This window comes from Bufo gargarizans, chromosome 1 (assembly GCF_014858855.1).
Source record: "Bufo gargarizans isolate SCDJY-AF-19 chromosome 1, ASM1485885v1, whole genome shotgun sequence".
Lineage (NCBI taxonomy): Eukaryota > Metazoa > Chordata > Amphibia > Anura > Bufonidae > Bufo > Bufo gargarizans.
In genome coordinates, this window is record NC_058080.1 from 263,030,505 (window position 1) to 263,051,360 (window position 20,856).

Here is a 20,856-nt window from a genome sequence, read left to right on the forward strand (position 1 = left end):
CACAGTAGCAGATCGTTGGGAAGGAAGCGTTTCTTCCTGACAATCGCCTGCTCGATTTCATTTACATGCAGTGATCTCCTCCACAGTATGGGGAGGGGTAATTGCTAATTTCATCACTCTTTCCCATACTGACTAGCCGTTTTCCGGCAGCAGGGGCTGTTTACACAGCACAATCTGCTGCCGGCAAACAATAAATTTTGTGGCCACACAAATGATCTATTAAACGATGAACGAGCATTTCATGTGTTCATAGGGAAATCAGCAGTACTTTTCAAACTCCAGATAATTGCTAACAAGCGTTTTTAGGAACACTCGTTAGCGATTATCTGCAGGATTCTTGGCCCTTGTAAAGAGCCCTAAGGCTGGTTGCTTTAATCTAGTGGTCTGAAGGTCTTGCTAACATGAATAGAACAGAACTGGCAAAAGTTTTTATCTTACTATATTTTTTGTTTTACTATTAGTTGTGTTCCTGACGAAAACAGAATACATTTCAATACATTACAAATTTGCTGTTTAAGGACTTCATATTTGTATCTACATAATTATTATACATTATTTTATAAATACATTTTTATACATATGCCCATAAAACAGACCATTAAAATCACCGGCCTAATATTGTACAGGTTCCTATATATTCAACTAAAACAGCTCTGGATCATCAAGTCTCTAGATTTTCCAATGATGTTTTCCCAGTAGAACATTGCCCAGATCATTACACTGCCTCCAGTTGGTTACTTTCTTTTTACAGTGCATCCTCGTGCCACCTCTTCCCCAGGTAAGCAAACTATATGCACTTAATCATAATGTACAATAAAATGTGATTCATCAAACAAGGCTAACTTCTTTAATTGATCCATGGTTCAGTTCTGATGGTCATATGCCTATTATAAGTGCTTTGGGGGTGGACAGAGTTCAACACTATACAGTTTGTAGCTACACAGCTTCATATGAAGCAAAATGTGATACACTGTGGGAGAGATTAATCAAAACCAACCAATCAAATTCTGCCTCTAATTTTTCAGAGCTCCATTGTAAATTGAAAGGTGCAATCTGAGTGGTGGATATGGGCAACTAAGCCATGACCCTGTTACTGGTCCATCAGTTGTCCTTCTGTAGACCATATTTGGTAGGTACTTACCACTGCATAGGAATAACACCCTACAAGACCAGCCACTTTAGAGATTGTTTAATATAGTCATCTAATCATCACAATTTGGCCCACTTCAAGATTGCTCAGATCCTTACAGCTGCCCAATTTTCCTGAATCCAAGACATGAACTCCAAGAACTAACTAATCACTTGCTGCCTAATATAATTCCCTCCTCAAGAGATGCCAATTTCATGGGATAATTGTTATTCATCTTACTTTTCAGTAGTTTTAATGCTATGGATTAAAGATGAGTAAAGTTTTGAAACTTCGTCTACAAATTCTATTCATTACGAATTACTTCTCATTGTATGTAGCAGGCGCAATGATGAGGAGCAGCAATCGTGCAACCTTTGCATTCAGCACTGATTGCAGAATCTGAAACTTACATTCAGGTGATCAGGGGGTTAATCCAGGGTTAAAAAATAATATATATGTATATATGTATATATATATATATATATAAAAAAGTATATATACAGTACAGACCAAAAGTTTGGACACACCTTCTCATTCAAAGAGTTTTCTTTATTTTCATGATATGAAAGTTGTAGATTCGCACTGAAGGCATCAAAACTATGAATTAACCCATGTGGAATTATATACATAACAAAAAAGTGTGAAACAACTGAAAATATGTCATATTCTAGGTTCTTCAAAGTAGCCACCTTTTGCTTTGATTACTGCTTTGCACACTCTTGGCATTCTCTTGATGAGCTTCAAGAGGTAGTCACCTGAAATGGTCTTCCAACAGTCTTGAAGGAGTTCCCAGAGATGCTTAGCACTTGTTGGCCCTTTTGCCTTCACTCTGCGGTCCAGCTCACCCCAAACCATCTCGATTGGGTTCAGGTCCGGTGACTGTGGAGGCCAGGTCATCTGGTGCAGCACCCCATCACTCTCCTTCATGGTCAAATAGCCCTTACACAGCCTGGAGGTTTGTTTGGGGTCATTGTCCTGTTGAAAAATAAATGATGGTCCAACTAAACGCAAACCGGATGGAATAGCATGCCACTGCAAGATGCTGTGGTAGCCATGCTGGTTCAGTATGCCTTCAATTTTGAAAAAAATCCCCAACAGTGTCACCAGCAAAGCACCCCCACACTATCACACCTCCTCCTCCATGCTTCACGGTGGGAACCAGGCATGTAGAGTCCATCCGTTCACCTTTTCTGCGTCGCACAAAGACACGGTGGTTGGAACCAAAGATCTCAAATTTGGACTCATCAGAACAAAGCACAGATTTCCACTGGTCTAATGTCCATTCCTTGTGTTCTTTAGCCCAAACAAGTCTCTTCTGCTTGTTGCCTGTCCTTAGCAGTGGTTTCCTAGCAGATATTCTACCATGAAGGCCTGATTCACACAGTCTCCTCTTAACAGTTGTTCTAGAGATGTGTCTGCTGCTAGAACTCTGTGTGGCATTGACCTGGTCTCTAATCTGAGCTGCTGTTAACCTGCGATTTCTGAGGCTGATGACTCGGATGAACTTATCCTCTGCAGCAGTGGTGACTCTTGGTCTTCCTTTCCTGGGGCGGTCCGCATGTGAGCCAGTTTCTTTTTAGCACTTGATGGTTTTTGTGACTGCACTTAGGGACACTTTCAGAGTTTTCCCAATTTTTCGGACTGACTGACCTTCATTTCTTAAAGTAATGATGGCCACTCATTTTTCTTTACTTAGCTGCTTTTTTCTTGCCATAATACAAATTCTAACAGTCTATTCAGTAGGACTATCAGCTGTGTATCCACCTGACTTCTCCACAATGCAACTGATGGTCCCAACCCCATTTATAAGGCAAGAAATCCCACTTATTAAACCTGACAGGGCACACCTGTGAAGTGAAGACCATTTCAGGTGACTACCTCTTGGAGCTCATCAAGAGAATGCCAAGAGTGTGCAAAGCAGTAATCAAAGCAAAAGGTGGCTACTTTGAAGAACCTAGAATATTACATATTTTCAGTTGTTTCACACTTTTTTGTTATGTATATAATTCCACATGTGTTAATTCATAGTTTTGATGCCTTCAGTGCAAATCTACAATTTTCATAGTCATGAAAATAAAGAAAACTCTTTGAATGAGAAGGTGTGTCCAAACTTTTGGTCTGTACTGTATATATATATATATATACACAGTATATACACACACACACCTCATCCACTTGATCGAGGAGAGGCTGTCCGCTCCCATCTGGATTGATGAAAACCTGTGTGTCCAGAATGATCATGCTCGCTACGCGCGGTGACGGGGTAAGGTCCTTTGCCGTTTTCTTCAATCCAGATGGGGGCAGGCCGCCTGTCCATAATCAAGAGGATGAGGTGAGTATCTTTTTTTTATTTTCAGCCACCGTTTTAGGTAAAATTGATTTGTTACCATGAAGCGCGAGAAAATTTGGCTTCACAGCTAATCTAATTTTTCCTAAACTACAGATTGAATTCCACTTCAAATGCTTCGATTCACTCAACACTACTATGGCAAATCAGTGAAAGACGATCCATTAACACAACTTACAAAAATATTTACAACATAGAATTTTGCTTTTAAAAGTACTGCTTACAACTGTTTTCAATCATTTTAGTATTTCCTTGTAGCTGTCATTTTCAATATGACAAGTTTTCTGAATAATCCTAATACGATAGAAGTAGATCTAGTGTTTGTACGCACTCACATGATTACAATGTGCATGCATATAAATAACAGGGTAAGTATAGACAAAAACGATTTTACTGCTTCAAATGTTTACACACAAGGAAATAACAGATGTGATCAATGATAACCTGCTATTAGGATGAGCTCTGCCATTATAGTTATGCATATCTTTAAAGATATTGAGCTGTAAAAGAAAACTAACTATTGTGTAAGCCTGAAAATACACTTTCTTGTTATATTGTGGTATAACTGAATAGTTGCAAAACGTTTTGCCAATTTTGTAGAAATATTACCTTATTTCAACAATTCTCTATGAACACTATGCACACTGCCTATACTGCCATGGTGCTCCTTTGTTTTTGTTTTGTTTTTTCACCCAGTATGGCAACCAACATATCCTTCTCTTATTTTGGAGGTGCATGATATTTGGTGACATTCAGCTAAGAGTACTTTCACACTTGTGTTTTTCTTCTCCGGCATAGAGTTCCGTCACAGGGGCTCTATACCGGAAAAGAACTAATCAGTTTTATCCCCATGCATTCTGAATGGAGAGTAATTCGTTCAGTTTGCATCAGGATGTCTTCAGTTCAGTCGTTTTGACTGATCAGGCAAAAGAGAAAACCGCAGTATGCTACGGTTTTCTCTCCGGCAAAAAAAACTGAAGACTTGCCTGAACGCCGGATCCAGCATTTTTTCCCATAGGAATGTATTAGCGCCGGATCCGGCATTCAGAATACCGGAATGCCGGATCCGTCGTTCCGGCATGCGCATGCGCAGATCGGTAAAAATAAGAAAAAATGTACAAGACGGATCCGTCAGTCCGCATGACAAGCGGAGAGACGGATCCGTCCTTGCAATCTATTTGCAATGCTTTCAGTCAGCGGCAGATCGGCGGATCCGGGGGCCAGTTCCGACGACGGAACTGCCCGCCGGATCACACTGCCGCAAGTGTGAAAGTAGCCTAATTGCTGTGGTTAAAACATAAAGCACAAAAATTGTGTTCTCCAATACTGTCCTCAGTGGTACAGTAAGTGGCACAGTTATGTATCCTTTGCTTAATGCTATTCCTTTGTACTGTACATTCAGATTGACCACTCCAGAAAGCCACTGATGAAGGATGACGTAAAGAAGGAGTTCTTGAACTGACTGCCTGTTTCTTGCTTTCAAGTTTGGCATACACACAGCGCTGATATATCAATACAGTAAACAGTATATACTTATTCCTATAGTGCATATACCAAAGAGTCCATGGGTATATTTTTGGCTGAGAAAGTACCTTATTATTACAAGGGTTGTCCAAAATAATTCAAAGTCTTAGGGCTGTTTCACATGAGCGGATGCCGTGCGTGGCATCCGCTCCGTGAAAGAGTGCCAAGACCCGATGCAGACTGCAGAGGCACGGAGCAGTAACAGGACTGATAATGCTCCGTGCCTCTCTGTGATCTTTTTACTACGAAATCACAGTGACAACTGCTCTGTGCCTCTACAGTCTGCATCGGGTCTTGGCACTCTTTCACGGAGCGGATGCCACGCACGGCATCCGCTCGTGTGAAACAGCCCTTAGGCCTCTTTCACACGAGCGTGACGGATCAGGTCCGGATGCGTTCAGGGTGCGTTCAGTGAAACTCGCACTATTTTGCAAGCAAGTTCAGTCAGTTTTGTCTGCAATTGCGTTCAGTTGTTCCGTTTTTTCCATGCGGGTGCAATGCGTTTTAATGCATTTTTCACGCGCGTGATAAAAAACTGAAGGTTTACAAACAACATCTCTTAGCAACCATCAGTGAAAAACGCATCGCACCCGCACTTGCTTGCGGATGCAATGCGTTTTTCACGCAGCCCCATTCACTTCTATGGAGCCAGGGCTGCGTGAAAAACGCTGAATATAGAACATGGTGCGATTTTCACGCAACGCAGAACTGATGCGTAAAAAACAGCGCTCATGTACACAGACCCATTGAAATGATTGGGTCAGGATTCAGTGCGGGTGCTATGCGTTCACGTCACGCATTGCACCCGCGCGGAAAACTCGCTCGTGTGAAAAGGGCCTTAGACTCCTTTACTCCAGAGCCATTCTCTGCAGCGCTTCTCTGCTGCTTCGGTGACGTGTGTTCAGTAGTCTACAGTTGAATACAGTCATCGGTTGCAGAGGTGAGGAGCTAAATCCAGGTATATAACAGTACACATCACTGTTTACTGTGAATTGCACACTGTCGTGCAGGGATGTGGCATCTGACTGCAGCAATTTACTGTCCTCAGCTATAGACCACTAAGAACAGTGAATGGCTGCAGTGTCACATCCTATATCCAGGCACATCACATTTGAGCAGTGGGAGTTTTAGAGGGAGCGCTGCAGAAAATGGCTCTGTGAATGTACGAGTGTAACACATTGTAGGAGTTGTCCTAAATGTTTAATTATCTCAAACAGAGTTGCCCTTCCTCTAATCCATCAGAACAATAACCCCCAAAAAGAGGATCCTGTCTGTGGAGAATTTGCCTTCACTCGGTCAGCATTTGGTCAGTAATCCATGAGTATTGCTAATGCCCAAAAAAAAAAACAGGAGTGAATCCAAAACAGAGAAAAAATGGGAACGGAATATTTGCATGTCTTCTGTTATTTTTTTACCCACTCCTGCTTCTGGCTACCAAATCATAAGCCAATTCTGATGCAAAATAGAGACCATATCATGCAGGCCCTACAGCTGTTACATAGACAGGATCCATTGTGCGTCTCATTTTTCCTTTCTTCTTACAGATCAGCCATGTTAAAAGGCAAAATAGTGGCCCAGTCATGAAGTGGGGAGAGTGGGAATAGCATAAGGAGAAGTCCACAGAGTGACCTTATGACATAGTGGTGAGGTGGAAGCAGCATGTAGAGACCACAGAGTGGCCCAATGAAAAAGTATGGAGGTGGAAGCAGCATCAGAAGAAATCCACAGAGTGGCACAATGACAGTGTGGAGGTGGTGGCAGCAGCAGTATCAGGCGAAGGCAACAGAGTGGCACAATGACAGTGTGGAGGTGGCGGAAGCATCAGGAGGCCACAGAGTGGCACATTGACAGAATGTGGAGTAGGTGGCAGCAGTAGCATCAGGAGGAGGTCACAGGGTGGCACAATGACAGTGTAGAGGTGGTAGCAGCAGCATGAGGAGACCACAGAGTGGCATAATGACAGAGTGTGAAGGTGGCAGCAGCATCAGGAGGAGGCCACATGGTGGCACAATGACAGTGTGGATTTGGCAGCAGCAGCATCAGGAGACCACAGAGTGGAAGCCGCATGAGGAGACCACTCTTGACAGAGTCTATAGGTGGCGACAGCATCAGGAGGCCACAGAGTGGCAATGTGATATAATATGGAGGTGGCAGAGGCATGAGGAGACCACAGAGTGGCATGGTGAGGTGGCGGCAGCATCAGAAGGCCACAGAATGACAAGGTGACATAATGTGGAGATGGCAGCAGCAGCAGAAGGCCACAGAATGACAAGGTGACATAATATGGAGGTGGCAGAGGCATGAGGAGACCACAGAGTGGCATGGTGACATTGTGTGAAGGTGGCGGCAGCATCAGGAGGCCACAGAGTGGCAAGGTGACATAGTGTGGAAGTGGGTGGCAATACCAGTCCCCGCTGAAGATTGTGGGTGAAAGAAGGAGCACTTGGCATCAGATGTGTGGCATCAGGCGGGTGGCAGCATCAGAATAGTAGCTGAGGCAGGTAGCCAGAAGAAACCGGTCTTTTTTGTCAAAGTGTTGGTGTGTCACCATGAATGATCTAGTCTGATACATCAGGCATTGGTGGGTGGAAATCCTGGCTGATCCATGCCTGGTTCATCTCGACAAAGGTCAGTCTGTCCACATTTTCGGTGGACAGGCGAGTTCTTCTTGGGGTAACTATTAGTGTTGGGAATATTCTAATCGTGAATTTTTATTGCGAATATCGGCACTTGGAGAATTTGCGAAGATGTAGAATATAGTGCTATATATTAGTAATCGCAAATATTCTAGATTTTTTTTATCAGTAACCTCCCTTCTCGCTTGTGGGCCAATGAGAAGGCTGTAATATCTTTGTCAGAGCTTAGCAACATCTCTAGCAACCAATTGGAAAATTGCCTACCCCTTTACTACATAAGAAACTCCCCAGCAGCATTTTTCTGCAGTTTTTTTGCAGTTCTGAGGGAGAGAGCAGTGACATTGCTGTGTTCTGTGCTTTCATCTCGATCCTATTCCTTATCCAATTACATTTGATAGTTAGCTCATATATATATAATACAGATAGTGGGAGATAGTCAGTGTAGGTTAGATAGTGATATAGTGTAGCTGAGGATATAGGTTCCAGTGCAGGGTGTTAGGAATTACTATATCTGTAAAGAATAAATCAAGGCAACTGGCCGTACTGTAGATTTCTTGAAAACGTTTCACTCGTTCTTCCAACGAGCTTTCTCAATTCTGAGTGACTGTACAAAAATTCTGGGAATAAATATGTAACTGAATCAACATCTGGTAATTATACCCAGCATTGGGTCAAAGGTGTTGATTCTATTATTCTAATTGGAGTCAGTAGGTGATAAAGACTTCCCAGAAAAAGGTGTCAAGACAGCATTGTATGTGGCAGACAATAGATGTCTAACACCCCCCACCTCTATTTAAGCTTGACTTCTCCATTTTTACAATGCTGTCTTGACACCTATTTCTGTGAAGTCTTTATCACCTACTGACTCAAATTAGGATAATGGGATCAACACCTGTGACCCAATGCTGGGTATAATTACCAGATGTTGATTCAGTTACATATTTATTCCCAGAACTTTTGTACAGTCACTCAGAATTGAGAAAGCTCGTTGGAAGAACAAGTGAAACGTTTTCAAGAAATCTACAGTACGTCCAGTTGCCTTGATTTATTCTTTACAGATATACCATGACCTGGATAAATGAGAACCTTCACAGACGATAGGAATTACTGTTTCTCTGCTGTCCATACATACATGCTACAAACAGTGCTATGATGTCACAACAATACTTAGTGCACTAATCAGTAATATCTACTTAGACCTGATAAAATGTAAAGTTGCATGTATTGCTCTAAAAATATGTGCAAAAAAACTATGACCCCCCCTCGCACTAAACACCCACTTTGATGCCGGGCAGGACAGCTTTTCCAGGGCAAACTCTAACAGTTGCGGCCACAAATCCAGTTTGGCTGTCCAGTAGTCCAGCAGATCTTCAATGTGGGTGGCAGGGTGCTGTCCAAGTATGCCACCACCTGCTGGTTCAGGTCTTGCTCCAGGTCTAGCTGCTGCTGGTGAGTAGTTTCTTCACTAAGCAGGTGAAGAAAGCTGCTCATCAGCGACTCTAAAAACAAGTTGCTGCTGATTTAGCTGGAACTGCTTCTACCCCCCCACCTTGCCACAGCAGCAATGGCAGAGGAACTTGAGAGCAGAGTGACCCCCCCCCCCCCACCAGTCAGACCTGCGAGAGGATGGATGATGGCACAGATAGGATGACTACATAGGATGTCTCTATAGTAGTTTAGTTTGTCCTCCCTCTCAGCAGGTGTAAAAAAGGCCCCCATTTTTGGTAGCGAGGGTCCAACAAGGTGGAGAGCCAGAAGTCATGCCAAATGGTGACAATGTGGCTGAAACTACGCAAGCAAGTGAGCATGCATCAGGCCATTTGTGCAAGTGACTCGAAAGGACTCCCTGCCTCCATCTCCACTGCATACGGCCACGGTGTCTCTGGGTCCTCTGCCTCGTCTTCCTCACTACTCTGTAGCTCCACTGGCTGCTCCTGCTCTTCCTCTCCTGTCAACTGTGTAGAAAAACCACCCATTTCTCAACACATTGCTTGTGCTCCAATGTCCTCCTCCTCCTCCAGGTCAGCCACCACAGGGCTCATGTGGTTGTGAGATCTAGGCGCTACATCTCCAGTCCCCTGACCAGCCAGATTTATCAGCACATGAAGCAGTGGAATGACGTTGTATATCCCGTAGTCCTGGCCACTGACAAATAACGTTGCTTCCTCAAAGAGCCTGAGCAAACGGTAGATGTCACACAAGAGCTGCCACTTGCTGATATTGAAGTTACACAGGGGAGTACACCTGTACGCTTGCATCATCAAGAAATCATTTATGGCCTTTTCCTGTTCGTATAGTCGGTCCAACATATCGAGGGTGGAATTCCAACAGGTGGAAGCATCACATATCAGCCTATGTTGAGGAATGCCATTCTGCCGCTGCAGCTCAAGAAGGGTGTGCTTTTTGGTGTACAAGTGGCTGAAGTGCATGCAAAGTTTCCTGGCCATTTTTAGGATGTCTTGCAGATGGGTGGAAGACTTCAATAACCGCTTGACAACCAGATTGAACACGTGTGCCATGCAGGGTGCATGGCTCAGCCCTCCTTGACGCAGCACAGACACCATGTTATTCCCCTCGTCGGTCACCATGGTTACGATTTTGAGTTGTCTTGGAGAAAGCCATGATTTGATTTCTTAATGAAGGACACGGAGCAGTTCCTCCCCTGCGTGACTCAGTTCGCCCAGGCAAACAAGGTTCAGAACAGCGTGACACCGCCGTGCCCTGCACATGTGGTATGCTAGAGGGGCACTGTGAATTGTCCCTACAGTGCAGGCTCAGGACACAGTGGAGGACAGTGGAGGATAGGGAGGAAAAGGTGGACATTGTTGCAGGAACAACGGCGTGAGAACGTGTAGGCAGACGCAGCGTCACCTGGCCAAGGTGCTGGTGTGGCTGTGCAGGAACCACATTTACCCAGTGGACCATAAAGGACATGTATTGTTACTGGCTATAGTTACAGCTCCACATGTTGGTGCTGCCGTGCACTTTGGCAGACACCGACAAGCTCAAGGACTGGCCCACCTTCTGTTCTACGTGTGCAGGGCTGGTACTGCCTTTTTGGCAAATAAATTACGGCTTGGGACTCTCCACCTTGGTTTGTCACAAGCCATCAGTTCTCTGAAAGGTGCAGAGTCCACCACTTGGAAAGGGAGGAAATTCAGCACCAGCAACTTGGCCAGGACAGGAGCACATTCAGCTTCTGTGCTATTGGATGAGTGCACACATATTGTTGTCTCTGCTCAATCGCTTTGGTGATTGATTGCTGACGAGGAGTAGGAGTAGGATCAGGAGCATCAGGACCAGCAGATTATGGGAAGGACAGACAGCTCACTTTGGCTGAGGTGGTGGAGCCTTAACTGCCTGAAATTGACTGTGTCCACTGGGTGATGCAGCGGTTGCTGCGCCAGGCTGGACCACCACATCGGAGCCACGGTTCTCCCAGGCCATTTTATGGTGACGCTGCATATGTTGACGCAGGGCCGTGGTACCAACATTAGCACCCTGGCCACGATTCACCTTCTGCCCACAGATTCTACAAATAGCCATGTTCCCCTCGGGCGGTTTAACAAAAAACTGCCACACTGCTGAGTATGTATTTTTAACCCCAATACTCCGCACTGACTAACGTCTACCGCCACTGCTTCCTTAAACCCTGTGCCACTACTTTCCGGGCAGGTAGGCTCTTGCGAAGCAGGTGGTCTACCCTGGGCACGTTTGGCTCCCATTCTTCCACTGCTGCCACACTGTTGACTCCTGGCCACACGATCGACTTGCAGGCTCCACCACTGCTTCATAGGCAAACTGCCACCCTCTTCTCCCAATGATAATGAAGCCTCTAATTTAGCCATCTCCCAAGTGTGATCATCTACATCATCATCATCGAGTCTGCACGTCACTCTCCTCATCACTACTTGCCTGAGTACCGGAGGAAGTGGCTGATGTCTCCTCCACATCTTGGCTAGCCAGTAGCTGCTGACTGTCCTCTAGTTACTCATCCTCGCTGTATAATGGAGCTGAGCCCACAGCATATAATACTTATCTGGCTGAGGGAACAGAAAAGGACAGAGGCAGGTTGAGGACAGGTGAGGGCACAGGGCCTGCTCTCGGGTTGTGTCTGATGAACCCATCGACTCTTGGCTAGGGGTGACTGAGTCAACCATTCAAGAACCGCTGGGTTGTTGGTCAAGACACAACCGCTAGAGGACACATGGAGCTCAGGCCTTTTCATCAGATTCATATCAGCCCACTCAGAACCTTATAAAACCTCAGATTAGCCCATCAGTACCCCCAATCAGACCTGAGATTAGCCCATCAGTACCCCCAGACCTGAGATTAGCCCATCAGTACCCCCAGACCTCAGATTAGCCCATCAGTACCCCCAGACCTGAGATTAGTCCATCAGTACCCCCAGACCTCAGATTAGCTTATCATTACCCCCAGACCTCAGATTAGCCCATCAGTACCCCCAGACCTCAGATTAGCCCATTAGTACACCCAGACTTCAGAATAGCCCATCAGTACCCCCAGACCTCAGAATAGCCAATAAGACCTACGTCCTGACGCTGTATGGGGTCACGACAGTGCAGCGCAGGCCAGAAATATGGGAGCGTGACAGCTGAAGAGGAGCCGTGGCGCAGACCAGGGAGGGTAAATATTACATGCGCTTGCGGCGCTTCGTCCCCCGCTCCTAATACATACTAGTGAGCTCTTCCATAATGGAAGCGCTCAGTAGTATTCGTTTTATAAGACGCACAGACATTCCCCCTTTTGGGGAAAAAAAAGTGCATCTTATAAAGCGAAAAATACGGTATATATTTTTTGCCATTAATACATGCCAAAACGGGCTTTAGAACATATAATTGCATCGCTGAATGGCAAATATGTATTTTTTTGCCACTAATACAAGCCAAAAAGGGCTGCAATTTTCTCACTTCACCACACAACAGCTAATAAGTCCTTTTTTCCCACAAATACAAGCCAAAAAATGCTTTATTTCCTTGTAATAAACCCTGCTAATTGCTGTATCAAACAGCACTTGCACCCCTATAAAATGGACGGTTTGCTGGAATTACAGAGCTGTATAATGGAAATTTGGATCCGCAGTCAGTGCAGCAAGGTGTAATAGGATTGTTCCTATTACCCAGGCTGCAACCTACTGAACCCTGTTCTGCTTCAATACTGTGAAATGATTCCTCCCTATCCTTTCCCTGAACTTCTATACAGCAAAATAAGTGTTAAAGTCTTTTCTATCACTGTCCCTAGCGCCTGCTGACATCTCTCCCTGCACTAAGTACACTAGAAAATGGCTGAATCCAAGATGGCTGAGGGTATTTATAGGGCTGTGACATCACAGGGCTGACTGCTGATTGGCTGCATGCATGGTATTGTGGGATGATCCCCAGAGTTCTTTGCTCCATGTCCTAACATGTGCAGCAGTGCAATTCATTACCATGAAGCGTGAGGAAATTTGGATTCAGTGCGAATCAAATTTTTCCTGAAATTCGGATCAAATTCCACTTTGTCAACTTCGATTCACTCATCTCTAATTGTGATGCACAAACATTGTGAAATCTCTCCCACACAGTGTAAATCCATTTCATAATGCTGAAAACAAAATAACATATACTATCTTGTTCTCATATGTATGGTAACAAAAAAGGAAAAAAATATAAAGAACAACAATCATTGCATGTATTTTATCTCGGATGGCTACCATAGAAATCCTGGTTTACACATTAGTTTTCGTATAAACATATTTTCTTGGGACTGGAACATCCATCTTATTCTTTCATCTCCTCTGACATTTTCTTCATATGAAATAGTTAACATTTTTCTACTTAAATGTGTGCTGTTAGTTCGGTATTTAATGTACAGTAGTTAATTCCCTTTAAGCATTAATAGGCAATGTTAAAACAACATTTGTATCTAAAGAGATCTAGAATAGGTTCTGAGAAAAGTAAATAAAGCAGGATCTGCTTGTTTTTAAAGGCTTGCCCTATTACTAATTTACCATCAATATATCACTGTGATTTTCCAAGAAAGGTTTAGCTTGCACATCTAAATAGCTGCTGGCAAGACAATATGGGCAGACAGAAAAGAGATGCAGCATCGCTTAACTTCCTTTTTTTTCCTTTTAAAGAAGACCTATACTCAACAATAATTAAAAAACTATGATTTTACATATATAATTCTTAATGGCTATTGACACCTTCCAGGCCTTTTTTATGATTGTATTTTACACATTTTTGGTGGAAAATCATATATTTTTTTCATTGGCCTTTATTATATTTATTTTTGCTGTTGTTGAGATGTAGTGGTTAAAAATAAGTCTGTTTGCAGATCATCACTTCTCTGTCCCGTCAACTGACTGTTCATGTGAAGCCTTATCTCTAATCTCCTGACCTCGTAAACCAGGCATCCTCAAACTGCGGCCCTCCAGCTGTTGCAAAACTACAACTACCAGCATGCCTGAACAGCCTACAGGTATCAGCCTACAGCAGGGCATTGTGGGAGTTGTAGTTTTACAACAGCTGGAGGGCTGCAGTTTGAGGATGCCTATCATAAACGTTCTGTATAACTAAACTTTTATCAAACTGATAGGAATATGGCTTAAATGAGAGTTCATGAAGGAGATCACAGATAAAGCTTCGCATGAGCCTTAAGTTGTCTGGACTGAGAAGTAATACTCTGCAAACAGACAGATTTTTAACCTATGTATTTAAAAAAAAAAAAGGGACACTACTATCACCTACTATCACGACTTTATAGCAAAACTTTTGTGTGAATTTTCTCTAATATAGGTAGATAGATAGTATGAGATAGATAGAGATCAGAGGAAAAAAAAAAAAAGCTTGAGAAAAGTCCCAGTAAGATGACTTAAATGTCGCTGTATGGGTGAATAAAGGACAACACAGTTTTCATATATTTTATATTACATTTTTTATGTCAGTATACCTCCGGACTGCAGGCACTCTAGCTATTAATGGTGCTGCCCTAATCTTCGTATATATATATATATATATATATATATACACATAGTGACACAGTGAGGAGTTGTGTCTCGCAAGGCAGGTATTTTACTCTCAGCATGTGCGGCTGGGCTGGTTTCCAGCCAGGTGAGGTCAAATACCAGACCGGAGTTCCGGTCCGGGTTTTGGCGGCACCTGGCTGTCCTTAAACAGGCAGCTGGGCTCAGGTCTCTGTTTTTGGGATCTGAGGCTTTGAGGGCTGGAGGGCTGAGAGCCACACACTGGGGAAACAGACTCCCTAAAGCCTGCTGTGGACTACTGGAGGCAGAACTGCCAACAAGTTGACTTGTGTTATATAAACTTTCCATTGTGTGTGAATTAACACCAAGACTGCAAAGTTACGTGCTATTTTGTGCAATTGCCTCAAGTGTGAATAAACACTGACGTTTAGAGTTAGGAACTTGTATTTTGTCTCTGTACTACGCCCGCTTACCCTATCTACCAGAGCGAAACCCCACAATATATATACACATATATAAAAACCATCCTCCTTTGTTTGCACTTTAGCACTTGTCAAACCATTCACTGTGGCCAGAAAGGGAAGGGGGATGAGTGATTCAACTAGGGCAGTGATGGCGAACCTATGGCACGGGTGCCAGAGGCGGCACTCAGAGCCCTCTCTGTGGGCACCCGCACCCTGGAAAAAGTCTATAGTGTTCTAATATGCCTTAGACTTCTCCTGCAATTCATTCAGCGCAGGACGCACTATGAACAGTACAAGCAGCTCACTGAATGTAGGCAGGTTATTATAGCTAAATAATAAAATACATGGAAGACAGACTATACTGGACTGTAGTATTCAGGTTAAATTGCTTGGCACTTTGTGATAAATAATTGGGTTTTGGGTTGCAGTTTGGGCATTCGGTCTCTAAAAGGTTTGCCATCACTGAACTAGGGCATCATACATCACACTCATAAGTGCAATGGTCTTCTCTGGGCAAATTTTTGTAAGTCTATCAAGTGACCAATAGATCATACTATTACACCATTACTACAACTATTATACCAACAAATTACATATTCCCCTCGCAGCAGCAGTAAATTGATACTAGGTTACCTATCTATTTTTAGGAGATTTATCTCATTATGCTGACAGCTGCAGAAGGACAATATTTTATATTTAATGGGATTATACAGAGTTAAAAAAATAAAATAAAAATTTTGGTGACTGAAGTGTCCCTTCAAGTTCTGGGGCCAGAGCCATAATACTAGTTGTACAGAACGTGAGTAAAATTATAAAATCAGCACAAAAACGTGGAAATCAAACAAAAACTTAAGTTGAATAGCTGTGACCAAAACATTTCCTTAGCCATCCAACAGTACCAGTTTTTCATAAAGGAGCCTAAACAATTAAAGACTTTTTTAACCCTTTCATGACCGGGCCCAAAAAAAGGCCTGAATGTCCAATCAACTTTTTGTGATTTTGTGTAAGTGGTGGTTTAGTGACCGTAGCTTTTTTATTTGTTTGACTACCAAAATATATATATATATTTTTTTTTTTACTTGACATTTAGGACTTTTTTTATTAGAATGTTTTTTTAGAGTTTTGTTTTTTTTAGGTTTAATTTGGAGGAAAACCGCTAAAAATTATTAAAGAGTATTTTTTTAATTATGGCTTTTTCTTTCTTAAATATTAAAACTGACACAAAAATGAATTATTGCAATGGGTTCCCTATTTTGTGACAATTGTTTTCATATATAACAGCGCTCTTCTGCCGGCAAAAGAGAAGGCAGAAGCGGCAAAAAAAAGCTCCTGTCTTCTCCTCAGGGTCCCCACTGTGTCTGTCAGCCAGGACCCGACCTGCTCCTGCTAGATTGCAGAAGCACGAGCTTTAATCCCAGTGTGCCTGCATGTGTATATACATGCTATCTGCACAGGGCATGTGCAGATAGGACGTATATACACAGTGGGCAGTCAGGAAGAGGTTAATGAAAGGTGTCTGTACATCTCCAATAGCTGTCACCTGAATTCTCTTTTGGCCAAGAGCTATTTTTCCCAACTTTGCAATACACCATCATGTTACATGACGAATGGTTTCCCTTTTATGTTTCTAAAGTTCCTATAGACTTCAATACTATAGCATAGAATATTGAACCAATTGCAATAGTGCTCTTCAGAAGATCCTATACCATGCCACATGTTTAATCTGCACCTGTTATAGTATGGTAACAGTAATACAAATGAAGACAAAACATCTAAGGAACTAATTCATCTGTGAAGCCAAAGATCTATACAGTAGACAAGGTCCTAGCTTGAAATTCTACTTCTCTTTGAATAACCCAGTGATTAAGTAAGAGCTAAAAATGGCTAGAAAGTTATTGAGACTTGATAAAACATTACCTGCCACTGAAATTTATAACATAGAAGATCATCATATGCTTCTGAGGAACTAAAATAATTAGTTAATCATACCAAAGTCTTGCCCAACCTTCCAAAGTTATAGACTCTAATAAACATCCTCAACCCACACAACATTTTGTCTATAACATGATATTTCTGGACCTTTCTCCTCAAGTATCTCCAAGAGGTCATATTTACAGGATTTTCTGAGCATTGCACTGGGTTCATACAATTCTTTTGATGCATTAGAATTTTCACAAGTCTATCTACAATACATTCTCAAATTATGAACTGTAGGGGCTACATGTGGATGGTACAGTAAAACATTAACTAGAACCTTTCCTCTAACTATAATAAGGTAATATACACTTTACAGATGCCATTTGTAAATGAACTTATATATTAACCTTACAAATATAACTTTAATAACCAATGTGATTCTTATAAGTATCAATGACATAATAAATAAAATCATCTGAACATCAGTACTCAGGTGATGGTTTCAAAGAAAAATCACTCAAACAATAAGTGATTTATAATAAAGGCTTTTGTGGTCCCCTTGGGCTGAAAATCACGGGTGGCATGTTTACAGTGCCTCAAATTGTTTTCTGTTGTTGTGCAAATATATTTCAAATTCAGCAGGTAGACATGTTTTATTGATTGCTCTGCTTTCTCTTTATACGCTGTTTTGCCAAGGTTGGACATTTTCCTGTGAATTGTACAGTGAAGTAACGATTTTGGGAGTTATTGTTTAAGCTTTTAAGACTAAGGACAAAGAATAGAGATTGAAATAGCTTAAATGCAGCTCTTTTATTTCCATCATTTCTATCCCTGAGGAGGTCACTTGGACATTTTGTTACATACTTAAAACCTTTTTGTCCTTATTTGTAAAATAGCACAGCACGAAAGGGCATAAAAACTCCAATGCAGTGAATATGACTATTGCAGTATAATAATAGGCAAACTGAAATGTGAACAAGGACTATAAAATGTCAAGGTCCCTTGGTAGCAATCCTTTCTGGTGAGAAATTGTAAATACATATAGTACATGCAGTGTCGATCAAAAGGTGATTATTGTTTACTGCTTTTTTTATTTTTATTTTTTTACTGTAGTATTGCTGCTTTTCAATGGAGTTAATCAAATTTTATTATACAAGGGTAAAACTGTAGAAGCTTTGCAATTTACAAATTTGCTGCATAAAGCAAAAAAATAAAAGTACAGTAAATCAACCTTACGACATGATTATATCCTGTGTCAAAATCCACATGAAATATGCCTCCTACAGCTGTTAATAGAAAATCTGCACTGCCATTCATTCAGGCACTGAAGCCTTAACACCAACCCCCCTTATACTGAAATGGCAGTATAGCTGAAGAGATAGAAATCTGAAATAAGTCAATTTTTATATTTCTACTTATTGCATTCTTATGCAGTAAGCTTATCATGGATCTGTGACTGTGAGTCGTATGCTAAAGCATAGTAATTGCTCTTAAAGGGAACCTGTCACCAGGATTTTGGGTATAGAGCTGAGGACATGGGTTGCTAGATGGCCGCTAGCACATCCACAATACCCAGTCCCTATAGCTCTGTGTGCTTTTATTGTGTATAAAAACCGATTTGATACATATGCAAATTCAGCTGAGATGAGTCAGAGCTTGAAAATATGACTCTTCTCTGGTCACACAAGTAAGATATGACTCTTTTATGTTAATTTGCATATGTATCAAATATTTTTTTTTTTTTACACAATAAAAGCACACAGAGCTATGAGGACTGGGTATTGTGGATTTGCTAGTGGCCATCTAGCAGCCCATGTCCTCAGCTCCATACCTAAAATCGAGGTGACAGGTTTCTTTTAAGCTATGTCATAATGCAGAGGGCTCTCTGGAATACTGACTTTTTAGCAAATACCCACAGCCTGTCTATGCTTCAGACGTGAAGTAGCCACAAACAATATGTCACCGCCGAAGCCAGTCATTGGCTGCAGTGGCACATGTGACTATACCCATGCAGCGTTGGAAAGCAGGGGACCATAACATGGGCACAGCAGAAGCCATACAGAGGACCAAAGAGCCTGGGAGAAGGAAAGTTGGAATCTTCTATTAACAGATGAAGGCTGCAGGCGTTTGCTAAAAAAAAAAACTGTATTTCAAGAGCTCCAGTGCACTTAAAGACTAGGGGAAATTCGAGTGAATAAAAATAACAAAAATTATTCAGTGTCTTATTAGCTATCCAGACATTATAGTGATTCAGGGAGACATCCGTGGCAACAGATTTCCTTTAAAGTAATAGAGGTGGGTGCAAATACATTGACAAAAACTGGGATTCATGTTGAATGGCATATTGATACCATAAACATTTTCTGACACCTGCAGGAAAATGAAGTAACAAATGTATGGAAGTGAAGAAAAAATATATAGCATGCAGGATAAAAACAACATACTGTACAAGGGGAATTGAACTACAACATATAAGATCTATTACTGCATGTGCTGTGTTCTCTGAGTGGTGTGCAATAGTGGAATGGTGGTACATCACTTTAAATTACATACATACATTGATTCATGAGACATGACTTGGATATGAAATAAGCCAGCCTCATCTGCAAAGAAGCATGTATGGCCGATAAGTCTCCTCAAGCTGATTTAGAAGAGATAGCACCCCCCAAATTTTTATTTCCCAAATCGAATATTTGGGTTGATTCGAAAGAATTGTGCTGAAACAAATTTTAGAAAATGTTCTAATCTCTAATATGGTACATACTATTTCTATATTTAATATTAATGAAAAATTATACACTCACCTAAAGAATTATTAGGAACACCTGTTCTATTTCTCATTAATGCGATTATCTAGTCAACCAATCACATGGCAGTTGCTTCAATGCATGTAGGGTTGTGGTCCTGGTCAAGACAATCTCCTGAACTCCAAACTGAATGTCAGAATGGGAAAGGAAGGTGATTTAAGCAATTTTGAGCGTGGCATTGTTGTTGGTTCCAGACAGGCGGGTCTGAGTATTTCACAATCTGCTCAGTTACTGGGATTTTCACGCACAACCATTTCTAGGGTTTACAAAGAATGGTGTGAAAAGGGAAAAACATCCAGTATGCGGCAGTCCTGTGGGCGAAAATGCCTTGTTGATGCTAGAGGTCAGAGGAGAATGGGCCGACTGATTCAAGTTGATAGAAGAGCAACGTTGACTGAAATAACCACTCGTTACAACCGAGGTATGCAGCAAAGCATTTGTGAAGCCACAACACGCACAACCTTGAGGCAGATGGGCTACAACAGCAGAAGACCCCACCGGGTACCACTCATCTCCACTACAAATAGGAAAAAGAGGCTACAATTTGCACGAGCCCACCAAAATTGGACGGTTGAAGACTGGAAAAATGTTGCCTGGTCTGATGAGTCTTGATTTCTGTTGAGACATTCAAATGGTAGAGTCCGAATTTGGCGTAAACAGAATAAGAACATGTATCCATCATGCCTTGTTACCACTGTGCAGGCTGGTGGTGGTGGTGTAACGGTGTGGGGGATGTTTTCTGGGCACACTTTAGGCCCCTTAGTGCCAATTGGCCATCATTTAAATGCCACGGGCTACCTGAGCATTGTTTCTGACCATGTCCATCCCTTCATGACCACCATGTACCCATCCTCTGATGGCTACTTCCAGTAGGATAATGCACCATGTCACAAAGCCCGAATCATTTCAAATTGGTTTCTTGAACATGACAATGAGTTCACTGTACTAAAATGGCCCCCAAAGTCACCAGATCTCAACTCAATAGAGCATCTTTGGGATGTGGTGGAACGGGAGCTTCGTGCCCTGGATGTGCATCCCTCAAAT

General features: G+C 42.2%; 1 protein-coding gene across 2 annotated transcripts in view; it reads right to left on the reverse strand.

Moving 5' to 3' along the window:
• Positions 1-20,856, reverse strand: part of CCSER1 (coiled-coil serine rich protein 1) — a 1,109,040-nt gene that overhangs the window by 465,052 nt on the left and 623,132 nt on the right. The window lies entirely within an intron of this gene.